The sequence below is a fragment of the Doryrhamphus excisus genome, chromosome 9, assembly GCF_030265055.1.
Source record: "Doryrhamphus excisus isolate RoL2022-K1 chromosome 9, RoL_Dexc_1.0, whole genome shotgun sequence".
NCBI classification, from domain to species: Eukaryota; Metazoa; Chordata; class Actinopteri; order Syngnathiformes; family Syngnathidae; genus Doryrhamphus; species Doryrhamphus excisus.
Genome location: NC_080474.1, coordinates 20557762 through 20578852, shown reverse-complemented (window position 1 = coordinate 20578852; position 21091 = coordinate 20557762). Strand labels below are relative to the sequence as shown.

The following is a 21091-nucleotide window of genomic DNA, read 5'->3' as shown; positions in this document are numbered from 1 at the left end:
CTGTGGGCTCTCTCTTTTGTGTGTGGTCCTGATGCGTCACACTGTGTGACACGCTCGGGGCCATATTGGTCTGGTGCTCGGTTACTGACCAGCTTCCTGATCATCTTGGCCTTTAAGAGCCGGCGGACAATTCTCCTCTTTTAATGCTGAGGTCACCAGTGTCACATTGCATTGCATGGCGGCTGATATGCAGCATGCTTATATGGTTCATTTTTTTGTGTGTATGCTGGTATATTTGTGGATGTGTCGCAAGGAGTCTTAAAACATGTTAAACTATGACTGCTGAATGCCTACAATGAAATATTCATGAACCGTGCGAACGGCTGAGATTTATTACATCTGCTAAGAGCGAGAGGTGTTGTTTTGTTCAGTTGGTTGCTTCGTTTTCTAGTCCCCAGCCTTACAGTTGAACAACACAAGTACATTTCATGAAACTTTGTGGTAGGGTGTCACTTGTGCTGTTCAAGGCCTCTTATAGGTTGGAGAATTTATTTCACCTACCCAAATGTTACCGTCCTTCTCATCCTTATGTCTTATGTACTGTCTTTACCAAAGTAGCCTGCAAATGAATAAGCAGATAGACAATCAAAAATAAGCTACCATTTTTCACAGTCACAATAGACTGCAGAGTACCGTCCAGCTAATCCTAATTACTTCCATTGGCCTTAATTCCTTCATTCTCCAGATTCCTACATTCTCTCTGCTAACTAACATACAGTATGGACACAAACAAGCAACTCTTTGGTCATGTTATGCATGTTTTGGATATCTTAACTAGACTGACTGACTGACAAATGGCTGACTGGAGTGACTGACAGATGAAGCAATTAACAAATTAGCTAACAAACTAACTAACAAGTCACAAAGCAAGCAAGTAGAGTGATTGACCGACCGACCAACTGACCAACAAATTAACTAATGAATAAACAAACTAAAGACCAGGCGACAAATAAGCGAGTAGACGGACTGACCGACCAACCCAGTGGACTAAATGACTAGCTGACTGATATATGAGCATTCAGGCACGAGTGGACGGATTGGTTAACCGACTGACTAACTCAAAACAAACAAACTAGACGACCAATGGCCAAGTAGATTGACCGACCTATCAACAATTAAACATGTAACCTTTGTATACACCTCATTCCCAAAGAAAAGTGCCAATCCGAATGAACATATAATCGGATTCACAGGTTGGAATATTCCTTTCCCCAATCCGATTGAGGTATCTTGTACCCGCTCAAACGGAAAGTTATCAGACTGCGTTCTTCTTCCTGGTGTTTTTCTTCTTCTGTTGTTTATTGGCGGTTGGCAAGCAGCTTTGGTGTGCATTAGCGCCATCTGTGGAACAGAATCTAAACCCTTCTATACGCCATTCAAAAGTACAGTTTAAGTCGAGTTTAATTATAAAATATTAGCAAGATTGAATTTGATCTTTTCCTGTTTAAATTTATCCCGGGTGCGTTCTTTCAGCGAATGCTGAGATATGACGTAAGACGTTCTTCAGTTTTAAAATTGGAGTCGAGCAATCGGCACTGGACTGCTAAGGAAAGTTTGTTTTTGATTCAAAGTAAATTTCAAGACAGGACGAAGGAAAAACTGGCAATACGGAGTTATTCCAACAAGTGGAAGAAAAACTCCAGGAAGTCGGTATCACGTGATGTTGGTGTTTACGTTTTACTGGGCATGCCCCATTGACTATTCTGGTTGGTTATAGCGGCGCATGGAGACACGCGATTGGAATATTCCTTTCTATGGATACCATTGTTTTCGGAAAAGTTTTCATTCAGAAAGAGGAAAAACTCCTCATGTAAACGTGGGTAGTGATTTCTCATAATTAATAGTTTGACCTCCGACTTTTACCCAAGACTGTACAGTATTTATTTTTGCTTATAAGCAAACTTTTCTTGCATAATCGGTCCTGTTGAGACATCTTATGCTTAAGATTTATGCAACCGATCAGTGGCAGACACAACCATAACCTTTTCTACTTTTCACATTTTCTGCCAGCCGTAATGACAACCGATGGTGGCGTTTGGTGTCATTTTAATGGCACCCATGGCCATTAGTTTAATAAGGGGGGAACTTTGGGCCAGGTGGGTCATGCAATTAAAGGAGGAAAAGTCAAACGTGTGCATCGTTAAGAGGAGAAGTAATGTTCCTGTCTGGGAAAGGAGAGTCTAGAAAAAAAAAGTGAAAGAACTGTCATTTATCCGACAGTTTTTACACCGCTATTAAAATCACAGCCTCTTAACAGGCACGGCTATTTTAAAGCATCCCACACACCCAAATTGTGTTTTGTTATTCTGCGTGGGATTAAAGGTTTATTGTTGTAAAATGGATTTTCCGCTCAATTGATACTGTAACTATAAGACGCTGCTTCCAAATTTACATAATTCCAAAGAATTTTCAGTGTTTATTGCACATTGATGGTAAGCCTTCTTTGTCATCATCTGGCTTGGCTGTTGTCATTCCTGTTGTTTTCCTGGCCGGGAAGCTCACCTGGAAGCGGACATCCTGGCGCTCCAGTGCGCTAGACCGGAGACAACGGAATATACGTTGCTCCATCGATTCCTTGTGTCTTTATTCCGCTCTCTCGCCACTCTAATTCCACTCACGGGGGCCGATCGCAGGCCTTGAAAAGATCCAGCGGAATAACTTGCTGCCGGGAGCTCTTTGGATTGGCTGCCAACATGTCCGCCCGCCAGATGAATGCAAAGGCTTTAATGAGTGGATTCTTGAAGAGAAGGGAGGGATTTTTGTCAATTCTCTTGTGCCACAACACAATTATCATAATCCTTCTGTCATTGCACAAGCAAGCTATTCCGAGGCTCGTATGTGTCGACACGTGCCCCCGACATTTGAGCGCATCAATTCGGAGGGAAGCACGGTTGAGTGATCCTACCTAAATGCTCACCAGGATGCTTCTCCTTGGACCATGTTCCTCCCCAGGCTGAGGATATATGCTAAAACTCAGCTGTTGTTGCCCCTCCACCACCTGGAAGGGTTGTATGCCTTGAAAAACCTGTGGTACAGAATAAGGAAAACAATCCACGATGACTTGACGTATATTCACCCTCTGGATTTATTCTTCCTCTCAAAAATAACAACATTTCAGATATCATAAGGTGATTACATCAAAAATTACCAATTTGTTTCCAGACACATTTCACATTTTTAATTAGCCTGCTTCATGCTATTAACTGTACATTAAGGCTGGCTAGCATTAGCCATTTCACTTATGTTCAAATGCTCTACAACACATTTTGTAACAAACATTTAGCAGTTAGCTGTTTACTCTATGAACTTTCTAAACTCTTTAAAACCGTTAAAATATAAATTGTCTCTACTTTGTACTAACCTGTGGTACAGAATAAGGAAGACAATCCACAATGACTTGACGTATATTCACACTCAGGATTTATTCTTCCTCTCAAAAATAACAACACTTCAGATATCATAAGATGATTACATCAAAAATTACCAATTTGTTTCCAGACACATTTCACATTTTTCAATTAGCCTGCTTCATGCTATTAACTGTACATTAAAGCTGGCTAGCATTAGCCGTTTCGCAATTGTTCAAATGGTCTACAACACATTTTGTAACAAACATTTAGCAGTTAGCTGTTTACTCTATGAACTTTCTAAACACTTTAAAACCGTTAAAATATAAATTATCTCTACTTTGTACTAACCTGTGGTACAGAATAAGGAAAACAATCCACGATGACTTGACGTATATTCACCCTCTGGATTTATTCTTCCTCTCAAAAATAACAACATTTCAGATATCATAAGATGATTACATCAACAATTACCAATTTGTTTCCAGACACATTTCACATTTTTCAATTAGCCTGCTTCATGCTATTAACTGTACATTAAAGCTGGCTAGCATTAGCCGTTTCGCTTATGTTCAAATGCTCTACAACACATTTTATAACAAACATTTAGCAGTTAGCTGTTTACTCTATGAACTTTCTAAACTATTTAAAACCGTTAAAATATACATTATCTCTACTTTGTACTAACCTGTGGTACAGAATAAGGAAGACAATCCACGATGACTTGACGTATATTCACACTCAGGATTTATTCTTCCTCTCATAAATAACAACACTTCAGATATCATAATATGATTACATCAAAAATTACCAATTTATTTCCAGACACATTTCACATTTTTCAATTAGCCTGCTTCATGCTATTAACTGTACATTAAAGCTGGCTAGCATTAGCCGTTTCGCTTATGTTCAAATGCTCTATAACACATTTTGTAACAAACATTTAGCAGTTAGCTGTTTACTCTATGAACTTTCTAAACTCTTTAAAACCGTTAAAATATAAATTATCTCTACTTTGTACTAACCTGTGGTACAGAATAAGGAAGACAATCCACAATGACTTGACGTATATTCACACTCAGGATTTATTCTTCCTCTCAAAAATAACAACACTTCAGATATCATAAGATGATTACATCAAAAATTATCAATTTGTTTCCAGACACATTTCACATTTTTCAATTAGCATGCTTCATGCTATTAACTGTACATTAAGGCTTGCTAGCATTAGCCGTTTCGCTTATGTTCAAATGCTCTACAACACATTTTGTAACAAACATTTAGCAGTCAGCTGTTTACTCTAGCAACTTACTAAACTCATTACAGCCGTTAAAATATAAATTATCTCTACTTTGTACTAACCTGTGGTACAGAATAAGGAAAAAATCCACAATGACTTGACGTATATTCACCCTCAGGATTTATTCTTCCTCTAAAAAATAACAACACTTCAGATATCATAAGATGATTACATAAAAAATTACCAATTTGTTTCCAGACACATTTCACATTTTTCAATTAGCCTGCTTCATGCTATTAACTGTACATTAAAGCTGGCTAGCATTAGCCGTTTCGCTTATGTTCAAATGCTCTACAACACATTTTGTAACAAACATTTAGCAGTCAGTTGTTTACTCTAGCAACTTTTTAAACTCTTTACAGCCGTTAAAATATAAATTATGTCTACTTTGTACTTACCTGTGGTACAAAATAAGGAAAACAATCGACGATGACTTGACGTATATTCACCCTCCGGATTTATTCTTCCTCTGTGGTTTTGTCACCTACTCTATACCACCATCGCTGCTAGCACCCCCTAGTGGACCTTGCGGTATTACATCCAAACGCTAACAATGGAGTTTGGTTATTTTAGAAACAAACATATAAAAAATAGTAGGGTGTCTTTTTTTGTTTTACAACTGAATTTTGACATGAACTATTCCTACTCTTAAATGCTCTAACCATATTTATGCATTTTAAACATTTTTTTTAAACCATGTTACCTTATCTTTTATGTACCTTCCACTGTCAATCACAGCCCTCCCTCCATCAGTGGGAGTTAGCTGGCTGCCACACTGGAGCGATGCCCAGTCACTGCACTTCTGGAGCTATTTAGTGAGGTTGTATCAAACAGAACACGACAAAAAAACAACAACAACAAAACAGAATACTGGGTTACGTAAACACAATTGGTTCCAAAAAAAAAAAAAAGCCCAGCACGGAACGTCCAATGTTCCGTAGTTGTTCAACTCTGAATTCAAGTAAAAACTTCCACTATTTAGTTGATTTATACAACATGCCCAATTCCCTGGGGGTGTAACGGTACACGCTGCTGCCCCCCATGCAGATGGTGCTTGGTCAATTCCCAGCCATCGGAGAGAGTGCCCTCACACAAGGGGTCGGCAACCTTTAATATCAAGAGAACCATTTTCCTCAGTCGCCCACAAAAGAAAATAAAAACTTTGAAAAGTGCTTACAGGTAAAAAAAAAAAAAAAAAAAGACAGGAATTTGTCCGTGCAGAATCTAAATTATTTTCTTTGGAGATGTTTCTTTTTGTGGGCTGCACGGTGTTCGAGTGGTTAGCATGCAGGCCTCACAGCTAGGAGACCCGAGTTCAATTCCCCCCTTGACGACAAGCAGTAGAAAATGAATGAATGAGTGTAAAGGTGACTGTAGGGGTGTTATTTAAAGTCTAGAGTACTCTAATAATATAAAAAAAATTTATTTAGAAGGTAATGAACGGGTTCTCGGCTGAACGGCGGTCGAGTGGTTAGCGCAAAGACCTCACAACTAGGAGACCCGAGTTCAATCCCACCGTCGGCCATCTCTGTGTGGAGTTTGCATGTTCTTCCTGTGGGTTTTCTCAGGGTACTCCGGTTTCCTCCCACATTCCGACCTGAAGACAGCTGGGATAGGCTCCAGCACCCCCACGCCCCTTATGACGACAAGCAGCAGAAAATGAATGAATGAATGAATGAGTGTAAAGGTGCCTGTAGGGGTGTTATTTAAGGTCTAGAGGACTCTAATAATATTACAAAAATCATTTAGAAGGTAATGAACGGGTTCTCGGCTGCACGGCGGTCGAGTGGTTAGCGCACAGACCTCACTGCTAGGAGACCCGAGTTCAATTTCACCCTTGGCCATCTCTGTGTGGAGTTTGTATGTTCTCCCTGTGGGTTTTCTCCGGGTACTCCGGTTTCCTCCCACATTCCAAAAACATGCTAGGTTAATTAGCCACTCCAAATTGTCCATAGGTACTATGAATGTGAGTGTGAATGGTTGTTTGTCTATATGTGCCCTGTTATTGGCTGGCCACCAGTCCAGGGTGTACCCCACCTCTCGACCCGAAGACTGCTGGGATAGGCTCCAGCACCCCCCACGATCCTCGTGAGGATAAGCGGTAGAAAATGAATGAGTGTAAAGGTGACTGTAGGGGTGTTATTTAAGGTCTCGAGGGCTCTAATAATGTTAAAAACTGTATTTAGAATGTCATGAACGGGTTCTCGGCTGCACAACGGTCGAGTGGTTAGCGCGCAGACCTCGCAGCTAGGAGACCTGAGTTCAATCCCACTCTGTGTGGAGTTTGCATGTTCTCCCCCGTGCATGCGTGGGTTTTCTCCGGGTACTCCGGTTTCCTCCCACATTCCAAAAACATGCTAGGTTAATTAGCCACTCCAAATTGTCCATAGGTATGAATGTGAGTGTGAATGGTTGTTTGTCTATATGTGCCCTGTGATTGGCTGGCTGGGATAGGCTCCAGCAATAAACAAGGAATTACCGTATGACGAATGTAACACACGTGACTTTCGAACCTACAGCTACGTCGCAACACACAATAAAGTGATAAAGATGCTCACCAATCATGACACTTCATATGCAGCTAAAAGGAGTTCGATGCCTCTGATTTAACTGCAGTGCATCATGATAACCCACATAGCGCCCGGTGACAGAAGGCAAACGTAAACGAGTGAAGACATGTTGAGTGTCCCGAGCTAAGAGTCCTTCAAAACACATCAGCACTTATTACTAATCCTTAGCATGTAGGTGGTATCTAACGCTGCGTTATTATAGACAATACTCTGTCTTCTATAGACAGGCGCTCGTCTTTACGTGCGCTCGCATTTTGACAGGCTGCATGCTAATCACTTTTGTGACGCCATGTTTGTGCAAGCACACCATCTCTTTCCTGTGTCTTGTCACAGAGCTGATGAGAGGATAAGGCCGGGCCTCATTAAAGCACTATCCAAACACACTGTCACATTAGGCGTGGAAAAAAAAATCTACATGTATTAATATTCAAATCAAACCTCTGAGTAGGGGATTAATTTCCCCAAACGTGTTTTTTAAAAAATGGGGGAATAAGCTCTTCTTAAATGGTGTATTCACAGCCTCTCAGCGAGCTGATGTAAACGTCCATCTTGGATCATTTTTGACGGCCACACAACCCCAGAGAGAACGTTCAGTGAGGCGAGCACACAAGCTGGAAATAGATAAATAGTCAGCTCGAGTCAACACAAAGCAGACACTGGCCGGGGAAAAGTGAGCTGCAGATGCAGGCGATCACCCAGGAAACAACGAGGGAGGCGACAAAAAGCCCCGACATCCCGCCGGATGCGACCAAAGGCTCTGATGTTTGCCGCGATATTTTTTATAGCTGTCATGCAAATGTACAGAGAGATTAAGCATTGCGTAAGAAAACTAAAATAAAGTAAAATTATTAATCCTAATTGTAGATATTCATTCATTCATTTTCTACAGCTTTTCCTCACAAGGGTCGCGGGGCGGGGTGCTGGAGCCTATCCCAGCTGTCTTCAGGTCGAGAGGCGGGGTACACCCAATCACAGGGCACATATAGACAAACAACCATTCACACTCACATTCATACCTATGGACAATTTGGAGTCACTAATTAACCTAGCCCGGAGAAAACCCACAGGGAGAACATGCAAACTCCACACAGAGATGGCCGAGGGTAGAATCGAACCCTGGTCTCCTCGCTGTGAGGTATGCGCGCTAACCACTCAGCAGCCGTAAATCCGAGAACCCGTTCATTACCTTCTAAATACATTTTTAACATTATTAGAGTCCTCTAGACCTTAAATAACACCCCTACAGTCACCTTTACACTCATTCATTCATTCAATTTCTACCGCTTGTCGTCACAAGGGTCGCGGAGGGGTGCTGGAGCCTATCCCAGCTGTCTTTGGGCGAGAGGCATGGGTACACCCTGGACTGGTGGCCAGCCAATCACAGGGGGGAGGAAACCGGAGTACCCGGAGAAAACCCACGCATGCACAGGGAGAACATGCAAACTCCACACAGGGTGGGATTGAACTCGGGTCTCCTAGCTGCGAGGTCTGCGCGCTAACCACTCGCCCGCCGGGCAGCAGAGAACCCGTTCATGACCTTCTAAATACATTTTTTAACATTATTAGAGCCCTCTAGACCTTAAATAACACCCCTACAGTCACCTTTACTCTCATTCATTCATTCATTTTCTACCGCTTGTCGTCACAAGGGTCGCGGAGGGGTGCTGGAGCCTATCCCAGCTCTCTTGTATGTATTAAGCTGCCCAGCCAATCACAGGGCACATATAGACAAACAACCATTCACACTCACATTCATACCTATGGACAATTTGGAGTGGCTAATTAACCTAGCATGTTTTTGGAATGTGGGAGGAAACCGGAGTACCCGGAGAAAACCCAGAGAACCCGGAGAACATGCAAACTCCACACAGAGATGACCGAGGGTGGGATTGAACTCGGGTCTCCTAGCTGTGAGGTCCGCGCGCTAACCACTCGACCGCCGTGCAGCCGAGAACCCGTTCATGAGCTTCTAAATACAGTTTTTAACATTATTAGAGCCCTCTAGATGTTAAATAACACCCCTACAGTCACCTTTACATTCATGTGACCTAATATAGTAGACATAATAAGACATAAATAAGACATATGCTTGTGTGTATAAAAATGCAATAAATGTGTATTTATTATTTATTATTTATTATTTATTATTTATTATTTATTATTTATTATTTATTATTTATTATTTATTATTTATTATTTATTATTTATTATTTATTATTTATTATTTATTATTTATTATTTATTATTTATTATTTATTATTTATTATTTATTATTTATTATTATCGTTGTGCCTGTTGTAAATTCAAACCTGCAGTAAAAGCCCGTTGTTGCTTGTGTGCCTCACCAAACATTATTGAGGGTGACAGTTTGACACTGGAACTGATTATTTCACTTTACAGTTGGACGTTGCAAAAAGGAAGTATGGCATAAAAACAAGCAAGATTACATTTGCTCATCGGATTCTATCGTGAGCATTTCTCGCCACAAAGTCAACTTTCTCTTTTGTATCTGATTCGGAATCGAACTCGCACTCAACAGATGCAGCCTCACTCCAAGTGTGCAGAGTGAGACGTGGTCATTTTTACAACATATTGGCACCCTCACCGTAATGTTTATCTAACATACCTTTAATGCCAACAACACACATGACTATCTTTTACTTTCACTTTCTAATGTGTCAATCATTGCCGCCGGCTGTCACATCGTAGCGCCGCTTCCCCCCCCCCCGCGCCGCGTTATCACCGTGGAACCATTTTTAGAAAGCTGTGGGGCAGTAAACACAGTTGCCATGGAAACGCGGCCCAGACACACATTGATAAGCGGATTGGAGCAGCTGTATTTCTCCGATGACTAATGAAACCTCAAAAGCCGAGAAGGTTTCGGCGGGCGAGCACAATTAAACACCGCCCGATATGTTTGGCGCCCAACGCACGGATCCTTTTGATTTCTCATTATGGAGCAGATAAAAAACCAACATTCTTATCTGGTTTTTGCCGAAGCACCCCCCCCTGAACCCCCACTCTCCCGTCTCGCCTGCTGCCAAGCCAGAAGGTACACCTTGGTGTCTGAGAGCAGCCGCAAAACAGGCAACGATTTCCATTTTCAAATGAATGTATTGATTAGCGGCTTCTCATCAGGGAAGGGAAGGAGTCAGTCATCTTGAATTTAAAAAAAAATGTCAGGTCAGTAGAACTTATGTACGTTCTTATGACTAACATGATTTGGTGTGACCTTCAGTGGCCTTTGGGGCCTCCACGGGATGCCTCACATCCCAAACTGAGGCTGCACAGCTTGTCGACGGAACCACGCGGTGAAGCAACACACCAGCTACAGTAAACCTCGGATATATCGGATTCAATTGTTCCCACTGGTTTTGTCCGATATAAGCGAAATCCGTTATATGCGTATACCGGAAAATGTCCGTTTTACGCATATATCGGATTTATATCCGGTATATGCGTCTATATACTCGATATATACTCGGTATATACTCGATATGCGAGTATCCCCCCGGCAATTTTTCGTCAACTGCAGTTTTGGTCAACATTACAAAAATATATTCATCACAATAAATATCATAATAATGTTTTTTTTTTAATTCCGATAACAAAAACTGTAGAATTCTGGAAACATACTGGACTTTAAAGGGTTAAAAATATATACTTGAAACTGAAACTCCAACTCACTTCCTGTCCTCTACACATCTGTCCAAATGCCACTAAGGTCCACCAGGGAACACATTTACTGTGACGCACATGAACGTGTCAAATGGCTTATTTACTGGTACAGTAAACCTCGGATATATCGGATTCAATTGTTCCCACTGGTTTTGTCCGATATAAGCGAAATCCGTTATATGCGTATACCGGAAAATGTCCGTTTTACGCATATATCGGATTTATATCCGGTATATGCGTGAATGGGATTTTATCCGTTATAAAAAGGCACTTCCTTGACTATGTTTCCAATGTACCTGGACGCGCAGGCAACGCTGCAAACGCTGCAAATGACGTCGTATAGCGGCCTGTCACGATTCGGCGAATCGGAGCGCCACGATGCGGCCATCCGATATATGCCAGGGAAATTTAATGGAAATGCATTGGAACGGGACTGGAGATTTTGTCCGAAATAGGCGAAATCCGTTATAAAAAATCCAATTTTTATTGGAAATGCATTACAGAAAAATTGGTTCTTTTTTATCTGTCCGTTGTGAGCGAATTTCCGATATATCCGAGTCCGATATATCCGAGGTTTACTGTACAATGTTTTGGAGCACATGAGTGGTCTGTTTTTTACTTAAAAAATATAAAATCTAGAAAACAAAATTGCTCATATTTTATGTCACGGTTGAGTTTGCATGATGGAAGAAAAGTGCTATATGGCATAATATTTGGCTATTTTTTAAAAATGTCAGCTTTTAACATACAGTCTTATGTCATGGATTCCAAATCCAATCCGGAAGTAGATACCGGACAGTCCCAAGTTTCTCAAGAAAAGATGTTACTTCAAGATGTCGCTCAATGCTAAGTAGCTTTAGCATTTTCGCATTTTATGTCCAGTGTGAAATACATAAGGCTAAAAAATAAGCTAAAAATGTCATCCGATACTTCACTACAAGAGAGGAGAAATATGGCATTGGATGCTCATATCACCTCATACTTCGGTACGTGACAAAAAATTTAAAAAAAATAAAAAATTAAAAAATTTTTAAAATTTAAAAAATTAAAGAAAATTAAAAATGTCAAATTTCAATTTTTTTAATTAAACATTAAAAAATTTAAAAATACTAAAATTTTAACAATATTAAAAAAATTACATAAATACATACAATAAAGAAACTTAAACTATATTAGGAAAGCAGGAAGTGAACAAATGTAAACTGGGAACTGATTATGTGATGCATGTTCAAATGAAATAAAACCATTCCCATTACTGTTGACAGATTAAAATGCTAATTTTATTTGCTGGTATTGAATCAGGAATATATTTTTTTGGACAATGTGGTATTGAATATATTATATATATATATATATTTATTAATTTTATTTGTATTTTTTGCGGTAATATTACGCCATAAAATAAATAAATATATATATATTATATTATATCATGTTATTATATTATAAATATTATAAATATAATATTATAAATAAACTGAAAAACACGCTAACTGAGGTTCCACAGTACTCAAATTGAATCACTACTCTGTATTAAGTATAAAACACACCATGCACAAATGTTTCCACCACAGCACCATCTAGTGGATTTGATAAGACATTGCCACATTTGTCTTCATGCATGTATTTCTACGACATGCATACGTAGTACATACGTACAAGGTGCCTTTAAGCAGAGCTTCTTAAGTCCTGATTTGTTTAAGTTTTTGTTTTGTTTTTTTAGGGGGGGGGGTCAACAGTACATAAGCAAATACACCGCTATTTAACGATACACCAAACATCCTGTAATGTTCTACCGAGCCATTAAAAGGATTGCGGCGGGAGAAATTTGGGTTCAAACGCTCCATTGTGGCTGATCCCAAATGAGTCAGTGAAGGCGCCGTCGGCCTATTGGTTAAACAATTGCGTGTAATAATGAATGCCGCTATTACACAGCCAGGCAGTGAGACAATCCACCATTATGTTCCTAATGTAGCAGCTCAATTTCCCAGGAGGTTGCGAGCGGGCTGCAGGCGGGAGAGCATAAATAGTAGCATATTGCAAAAGAGCAGCAAATAACGCTTCAACTGTGGCGTTGATTTGAGGCCATCCTAAAGGGAAAGACGGCGAATATGCTGGAATCTTATTGGCCCGTTTATCTCCTCCAACGCCGCCACTACGATTGTGTTCACGTACTGTAGATTGGTCTTACTAAAATGATGTGGCGCACAATGCAAATGTGTATTCGTGGTGGGGGGGTCACCCCCCCACGTCACCCCCCCAGACTAATGCCCTGTGATGTACTGCCTTGTTTCTTCCAGGTACAAAAGCCCATCGGAAGGTCGACTAACATATAAATGAATAAAATATGAGCGTATCTCTAATTAGTATTGGCAATCTGTGTGAGGGAGACACGGCAATGAAAATAGTATCAGTGTTGTTTATAGGATTGTGTATGTGTATATGCATACAAGTAGCAATACCGAGTAGTAAAAATATAGCTTATTTGCTGTGAAAGTGAAGAATAAAAATGTCAGTAAGAAATTGACAATAATCTCTAATAACAATATTGTCTCAGATTGTTTTAGTCCTAAACGGTATGTCAACTATGAACTATGAAAATCTTTTTTCAATTTTTTTTTGTATAAAGTAGAACCAGGACATCAAAAAATATTGCTAGAAAATATGGAAAAAAAATCTCTAAATATAAAATATAAAATATCAATTCAAAAACAATAAAAATGTCAAGCTTATTTACTCTAAAAAATACATATAATTTATATGTGTATATATGTTTGTGTGTAAAAATACATATACTGTACTGTACAGGACAAAAATAGTTGTGGACCACAAATGGGCCGCAATCCACAATTTGGACACCCCTGGTGTCGTGTTAAAGTCAAGAAAAATGTCTTGAAATTGTATTTGCACGGCGGGCGAGTGGTTAGGGCGCTGGCCTCACAGCTCGGAGACCCGAGTTCAATTCCACTTTTCAATTCTATTCCAGCTGGGATAGGCTCCAGCACCCCTGCGACCCTCGTGAGGAAAAAAACGGTAGAAAACGAATGAATGAATAAACGAATAAATGAATTTTTTTAATTATAATTTAGAATTTAAAAAAATAATGTCAAGCTTATTTGCTGTAAAAAATACATATAATTTATATGTATATATGTGTGTGTGTAAAAATACATATATGTACTGTACAGGACAAAAATAGTTGTGGACCACAAATGGGCCGCAAGCCACAATTTGGACACCCCTGATGTCGTGTTAAAGTCAAGAAAAATGTCTTGAAATTGTATTTGCATGGTGGTCGAGTGGTTAGTGTGCAGGCCTCACAGCTCAGACACCCAAGTTCAATTCCACTTTTCAATTCTATTCCAGCTGGGATAGGCTCCAGCACCCCCGTGAGGAAAAAACGTTAGGAAAAAAAGAATGAATGAACAAATTTATCAATTATTTATAATTGATAAATTATAATGAAAAAATTATGTCAACCTTATTTGCTATAAAAAAAATACATATAATTTATATGTATATATGTGTGTAAAAATACATATATGTACTGTACAGACCAAAAATACTTAGTTGTGCACGGTGGTCGAGTGTTTAGTACACAGGCCTCACAGCTCGGAGACCCGAGTTCAATTCCACTTTTCAATTCTATTCCAGCTGGGATGGGCTCCCCCCCCCCCCCCCCCCCCGCCCCGCCACCCTCGTGAGGATAAGCGGTAGAACATGAATGAATGTGTCTGTATATACGTACATACATATGTACTGTACAGGCCAAAAATACCTACATAGCTGTGGACCACAAATGGCCCCCGGGCCACACTTTGGACACCCCTGATGTAGTGGTACAGTCTTTTCAGAAAATACAATACATTGCAATACTTTCAGAAAATTTCTTGAAATGTATTTGCACGGTGGACGAGTGGTTAGCGCGCAGGCCTCGCAGCTAGGATACCCGAGTTCAATCCCACCCTGTGTGGAGTTTGCATGTTCTCCCCCGTGCATGCGTGGGTTTTCTCCGGGTACTCCGGTTTCCTCCCACATTCCAAAAACATGCTAGGTTAATTAGCCACTCCAAATTGTCCATAGGTATGAATGTGAGTGTGAATGGTTGTTTGTCTATATGTGCCCTGTGATTGGCTGTTAAAAGAAGAAGTCTTCATCATATTTTGCCGAGCGCTTTACATAATAGTCCATTTCTAAAAGTGGACTTTTGTGAAGTTGAAAAAGTCAAAGACGTTCTTTATTTGAAACAACGCTCTTTGTCGACTCCGACGCCGACGGGCCTTCCTATGACAAGCAATCCACGTCCATGGAAAGCTGTCGTCTTATCTGACGTACTGCCTTGCTCATTGCGCCACGTGGCATCTTTTTCAACTCCAAGGAGCCAACAGCTGCTGGCGGGCGATACCATTCAAATAACGTGAGTCGCCTGTCAGACCAGGACTTGATCATTTCCCTCAGGTAAACTCCAACCCACTAGTCTCTTCATCTGTCAGGGAACATAACAAGGGAACATAATAAGGGAACATAACAAGAGTCCTCTGGAGAAATTTACTTTCAGACAGGAGGTGGAAAAAAAGACATCTCAGTGCTGCTTGTTAATTGAAAATGCTGATTTGTGTGGACATGCGTGTGTGTGCGTGTGTGTGTGTGTGTGCGTGTGTGTGTGTTCCATCCACACGTGTGTCTTAAAAATGACACCTTGGAAGTGTTGGGAATTTTTCATATTTATTTGGGATTCAAACATGGCCTAAAAATGTACATATTTATTAAAAAAAAATTACATTTTTTTGCCTTTATAATTACAACAAATCATATTTTTATTAGACATTTTAAAGTAATAGTGAATACTCTTTCCGAATTTTTTTTTGAACGTGGGATTTTTTTTCTTGATTTTTTTCAAAATATATTTTTTTTGTGTGAAATTTGGGGAATGTACTCACATTTGTGATGTATTGTATGTCAGTATAAAACTATATAGAATATAGATTTGATAAGAAACATCTGACTTAATTCCAATAATATTAAAATTTTTCCCCAACCGAATTGTCCAAAACTGACAAATTTATTTGTATTTTTTTCGGTAATATTACGCCATAAAATAAATAAATATATATATAATATTATATAATATAATATTGTATTTATATTAATATTAATATATGTATATATTCATATTATATTAATATTATATTATATATTATATATATATATATATATATATATATATATATATATTAATTTTATTTATTTATTATTATTAATTTTATTTGTATTTTTTGCGGTAATATTACGCCATAAAATAAATAAATATATATGTTTATTTTATATAATATTATATTATATAATATATTACATACATTATATTATATAATATAATATTGTATTTATATTAATATTAATATATTTATATATTAATATTATATAATATTATATTATATAATTTATTTATTTATTACTTTTATGGCGTAATATTACCGAAAAAAAATACAAATAAAGTTGTCAGTTTTGGACAATGAGGTTGGGGAAAAATTAAAATATTATTGGAATTAAGTAAAAATATTATGGAAATAAAGTCATAATATTGGGGGAAAATTTACAGAGATTATTTTAAATGAATGGGAAAAAATAACAGCAAAAGTTATGGTTAAAAAAAGAGCAAAGAGTGAAGTTGATACTATTTTTTCACCTTTTAAAAATATCTCTAACGTGTGTTGGTTGTATATAAAAGACTGCAACTATAGATATAGCCACTAGATGACAGCATCGTACAGTGCATTGCTCCAACGGTGATTTCTACACCCCAATGTTATTTTAATGGGGTCATTTCAGGGAAATAGGTCCTCTAACTTATCCAGGAGTTACGAAAAAAGACACTCCCGTCATGTCCGAAAGACAAGAATGTGTCTAAAGTAAGCGGTGCTGGCAAGCTGTGTTTTTACAGTGGAAAACATTGCTCAAGCCCCTCATGATGCATCCTGTGAGCTGCGGTGACTAAACAGAGGAGTCGCGGTGACCCGATTATGTGAGCGTCACGAGGGCGAGCATAGCTGCTCTTTGTTTTGGACTACAGTCTGTGATGAGTCCTCCGAATTTGGCCACTCCCAAAAACTCCCTTTGAGCCCCACTGGCACAAATATGGTTTGTGCTGCGTTGTGCAGGGCCACTGGAATGTGTTTGCTCTCTCTCGGTTTAACACCCAGCTTAAGTATGTTTATCCACTGGGATGGTCCTCGTTTTTGTTACAGCAAACATTCATCTAAAATCATATGAAACAATACTTGAAAAACAAATAGGTGTGCATTGTACTAGGAGGCTGGGGTTACTAATATAAAATGATTTGAAGTGCCTAGGTTGCATGGCCTGCAAGCTATTACACAAAAGCTTTCATTTTATAATGTTAAAAAGTCATATAAAATCCAATAAAATATAAAAATGGGCGTGCTAAAAGTTTTTAGGGTAGGACTAATTATTGGACATGGTCATGGATCATTTTCTGGTGTGATTTAGATTTTTTTTTTAGCAAACTCTCTTCAATGGAAGAGAAATGAATGGAAATTTATTGACATTTTTGTTATATCAAAAATTCAAATAAAATCATATTAAACAATACTTGAAAAACAAATAGGTGTGCATTGTACTAGGAGGCTGGGATTACTAATATAAAATGATTTGAAGTGCCTAGGTTGCATGGCCTGCAAGCTATTACACAAAAACATTTTTTAATGTTAAAAAAATCATATAAAATCCAATAAAATATAAAAATGGGCGTGCTAAAAGTTTTTAGGGTAGGACTAATTATTGGACATGGTCATGGATCATTTTCTGGTGTGATTTAGATTTTTTTTTTTAGCAAACTCTCTTCAACGGAAGAGAAATGATATTTATTGATGTTTTTGTTATATCAAAAATTCATATAAAATCATATTAAACAATACCTGAAAAACAAATAGGTGTGCATTGTACTAGGAGGCTGGGATTACTAATATAAAGTGATTTGAAGTGCCTACGTTGCATGGCCTGCAAGCTATTACACAAAATCTTTCATTTTTTAATGTTAAAAAGTAATATAAAATCCAATAAAATATAAAAATGCTAAAAATGGGCGTACTAAATGTTTTTTGAGTAGGACTAATTAGTTGACATGGTCATGGATCATTTTCTGGTGTGATTTAGATTTTTTTTTAGTTTTTTAGGAAGCTCTTTTCAATGGAAGAGAAATAAATGGAAATTTATTGACGGTCCCTAGTACGATGAACAAGCAGCTCTGAGAGCGGTACTTCCTTGCGAGCTCCCCGCAGCAGGAGAGAGCATCCCGGGCACAGTGAGGTCGACGACCGCTGTTCCTACGGGGAAACTAACTTCACCACGGTTCACGGACAAGACTTCCTGTCCGGCCTCCAGCTGTGTTGTGACATAATCCCCCACTCCTCCACGGCCTTTTGAGCATGTAAATGAAACTTTTAGTACAGTGTTACTTGTACCATCGCTGCAGTACTTTCTTAATTGGTGACATGTGTTTAATAGAGTTCCAAGGGACTGCCCACAAAGTAATGGGATCAACATTTTGCTGTATTTGCTTTTGTATTTTTCCTATCACGTGGCAAACAACCTTCTTTTTCCACTTTTCAAGCACTTCACCAGATGTTAGCTCCCCTGCTAATTCACCTTGAGGAAGAGGGGTGATTACATTTGAAGAAATGTTCTTGTGGGGGCGGCCCCTGCTTCTTCCAGTTACCATAAAGGAGACAAAAAAACAATGAAAATAAACAAAAACAACAAAGATATCTGCTTTTAAAGAATTTTAGTAGATGTAATTATTAGGGATGTCCCAATATTTCCCAATTTTCCCAATATTTTATCCAATAACGTCTGTGTTTTCATAATCAGGAAAAAATCTGCGACCGATATTGCATTTTTATGCTGATATCTTTTTTTTAATAATATTAAAAAAACATAGTTAGGAGGTTATCAACAGGTTTTTTAACAATGCTAACATGTGTGAGTCTATATTATGTCTAATATATGACTTATTTGTTTGATTTTCTCTTATTATGTCTGCCTTATTGGTTAATACATATGTAAAGGTGACTATAGGGATGTTAGTTTGTATTGAGAGGGGCTCTAATAATATTAAAAACCATACTTAGGAGGTTATCAACAGGTTTTTTAACAATGCTAACATGCGTGAGTCTGTATTATGTCTAATATATGACTTATTTGTTTGAATTTTTCTCATTATGTCTGTCTTATTGGCTAATACAAATGTAAAGGTGACTATAGGGATGCTAGTTCATGTTTAGAGGGCTCTAATAATGTTAAAAACCATACTTAGGAGGTCATAAACAGGTTTTTTTTAACAATGCTAACATGTGTGAGTCTATATTATGTCTAATATATGACTTATTTGTTTGAATTTTTCTTATTATGTCTGTCTTATTGGCTAATACAAATGTAAAGGTGACTATAGGGATGCTAGTTCATGTTTAGAGGGCTCTAATAATGTTAAAAACCATACTTAGGAGGTCATAAACAGGTTTTTTTTTAACAATGCTAACATGTGTGAGTCTATATTATGTCTAATATATGACTTATTTGTTTGATTTTCTCTTATTATGTCTGCCTTATTGGCTAATACAAATGTAAAGGTGACTATAGGGATGTTAGTTCATGTTTAGAGGGCTCTAATAATGTTAAAAACCATACTTAGTAGGTCATAAACATGTTTTTTTAACAATACTAACACGTGTGAGTCTATATTATATCTTATGTACGCCTTATTATCTTATTATGTTGGGAATGTTGCGTAATACAAGTTTAAAGGTAACTATGGGGATGTTATTGCATGTGTAGACAGCTCTAATATGATGAAAAAAAGTATTTAGAAGGTCAGAAACAGGTTTATTAAGTGTGAACATATTATGAAATATACATACATAAATATCAAAAGAAGTGTATGAGAAAGCAGGAGACAAGTCAATACACCAGATAGTGTAAAGTATCAGGTAAAAAAACTATAAATTTTGCCCATGCCATACCACCAGACATCAGAATATGAAACCAGTTCCGCTTCAGCGTCCCGATTGTTGTGTGTGGTGCGAAGCAAGTCTTGGTGAAACATCCCATTGAGTGCTGCCCATTTGGCCCCCGGTGAAAAGGCCGGATCGAATCAGGGCTGCTCAGAACTCCTTGGTTACCGGATGCCAGGGCAGTGGAGTGATGGCGACTGGCGAGGTTTCAGTGAAGGCCTCACAAAAGGGGGATACAACACACAATGATCCAGTCCACACAGAGCTGATGTCCAACATGACAAATATTCTTTTGGGTGAATACGAGTGGAAAACTCACTTTAAAAAAAAAACAAGGTCGCTTTGGGATATTTTGCAGGAATATTTATGGTAATGGTTTTATTTCATTTGAACATGCATCAGATTACAAAATCAGTTCCCAGTTCCACATGTCCAAAAGGAGTAGGAAGAAGCAAAGCTTATTAAATCCTATCCCTCCATCTGGTACTTTTACAATCAGTAACTGTTACATTTGTTCACTTCCTGCTTTCCTAATAAATTTAAGTTTCTTTATTCATGTATTTATGTAATTTTTTTATTTAATTTTTTTGTATTTTTTAAATTTGTAATTTTATTTTTTAATTTTCTTAATGTTTAAATTTAAAATTTCTTAAATTTCTTAAATTTCTTAAATTTTATAAATTTTTAATTTTTTAATTTATTTTTTTATTTTAAAAATTTTAAATTTAAAAAAACAATTCCACATGTCCAAAAGGAGTAGGAAGAAGCAAAGCTTATTAAATCCTACCCCTCCATCTGGTACTTTTACAATCACTAACTGTTACATTTGTTCACTTCCTGCTTTCCTAATATAATTTAAGTTTCTTTATTTATTTGTGTATTTATGTAATGTTTTATTCAATTTTTTAAAATTTTCTTTTTTTAATTTGTAATTAAAAAAAAATTATTTTATTTTTTTTAATTTTTAAAGTTTTTAATTAAAAAAAAACGTTCCACATGTCCAAAAGGAGTAGGAAGAAGCAAAGCTTATTAAATCCTACCCCTCCATCTGGTACTTTCACAATCAGTAACTGTTACATTTGTTCACTTCCTGCTGTCCTAATAAGTTTTTTTTTACTTTTTGATGTTTTTGATGTTTTATTTATTTTATTTTTCATTTTAATAACAGTT

The 21091-nt window shown here is 37.8% G+C and overlaps 1 long non-coding RNA gene across 1 annotated transcript; it reads right to left on the bottom strand.

Annotated features, from left to right (window-relative positions):
• Positions 1 to 1888: 1888 nt before the first annotated feature.
• LOC131135882 (uncharacterized) lies at positions 1889 to 4974 on the bottom strand. Its single transcript, XR_009131664.1, has 4 exons — positions 4373 to 4974; positions 3362 to 3432; positions 2906 to 3025; positions 1889 to 2737 (listed from the first exon to the last, which is right to left on the bottom strand). It is a non-coding gene; the product is annotated as an uncharacterized LOC131135882 (long non-coding RNA).
• Between the last annotated feature and the right edge of the window lie 16117 nt (positions 4975 to 21091).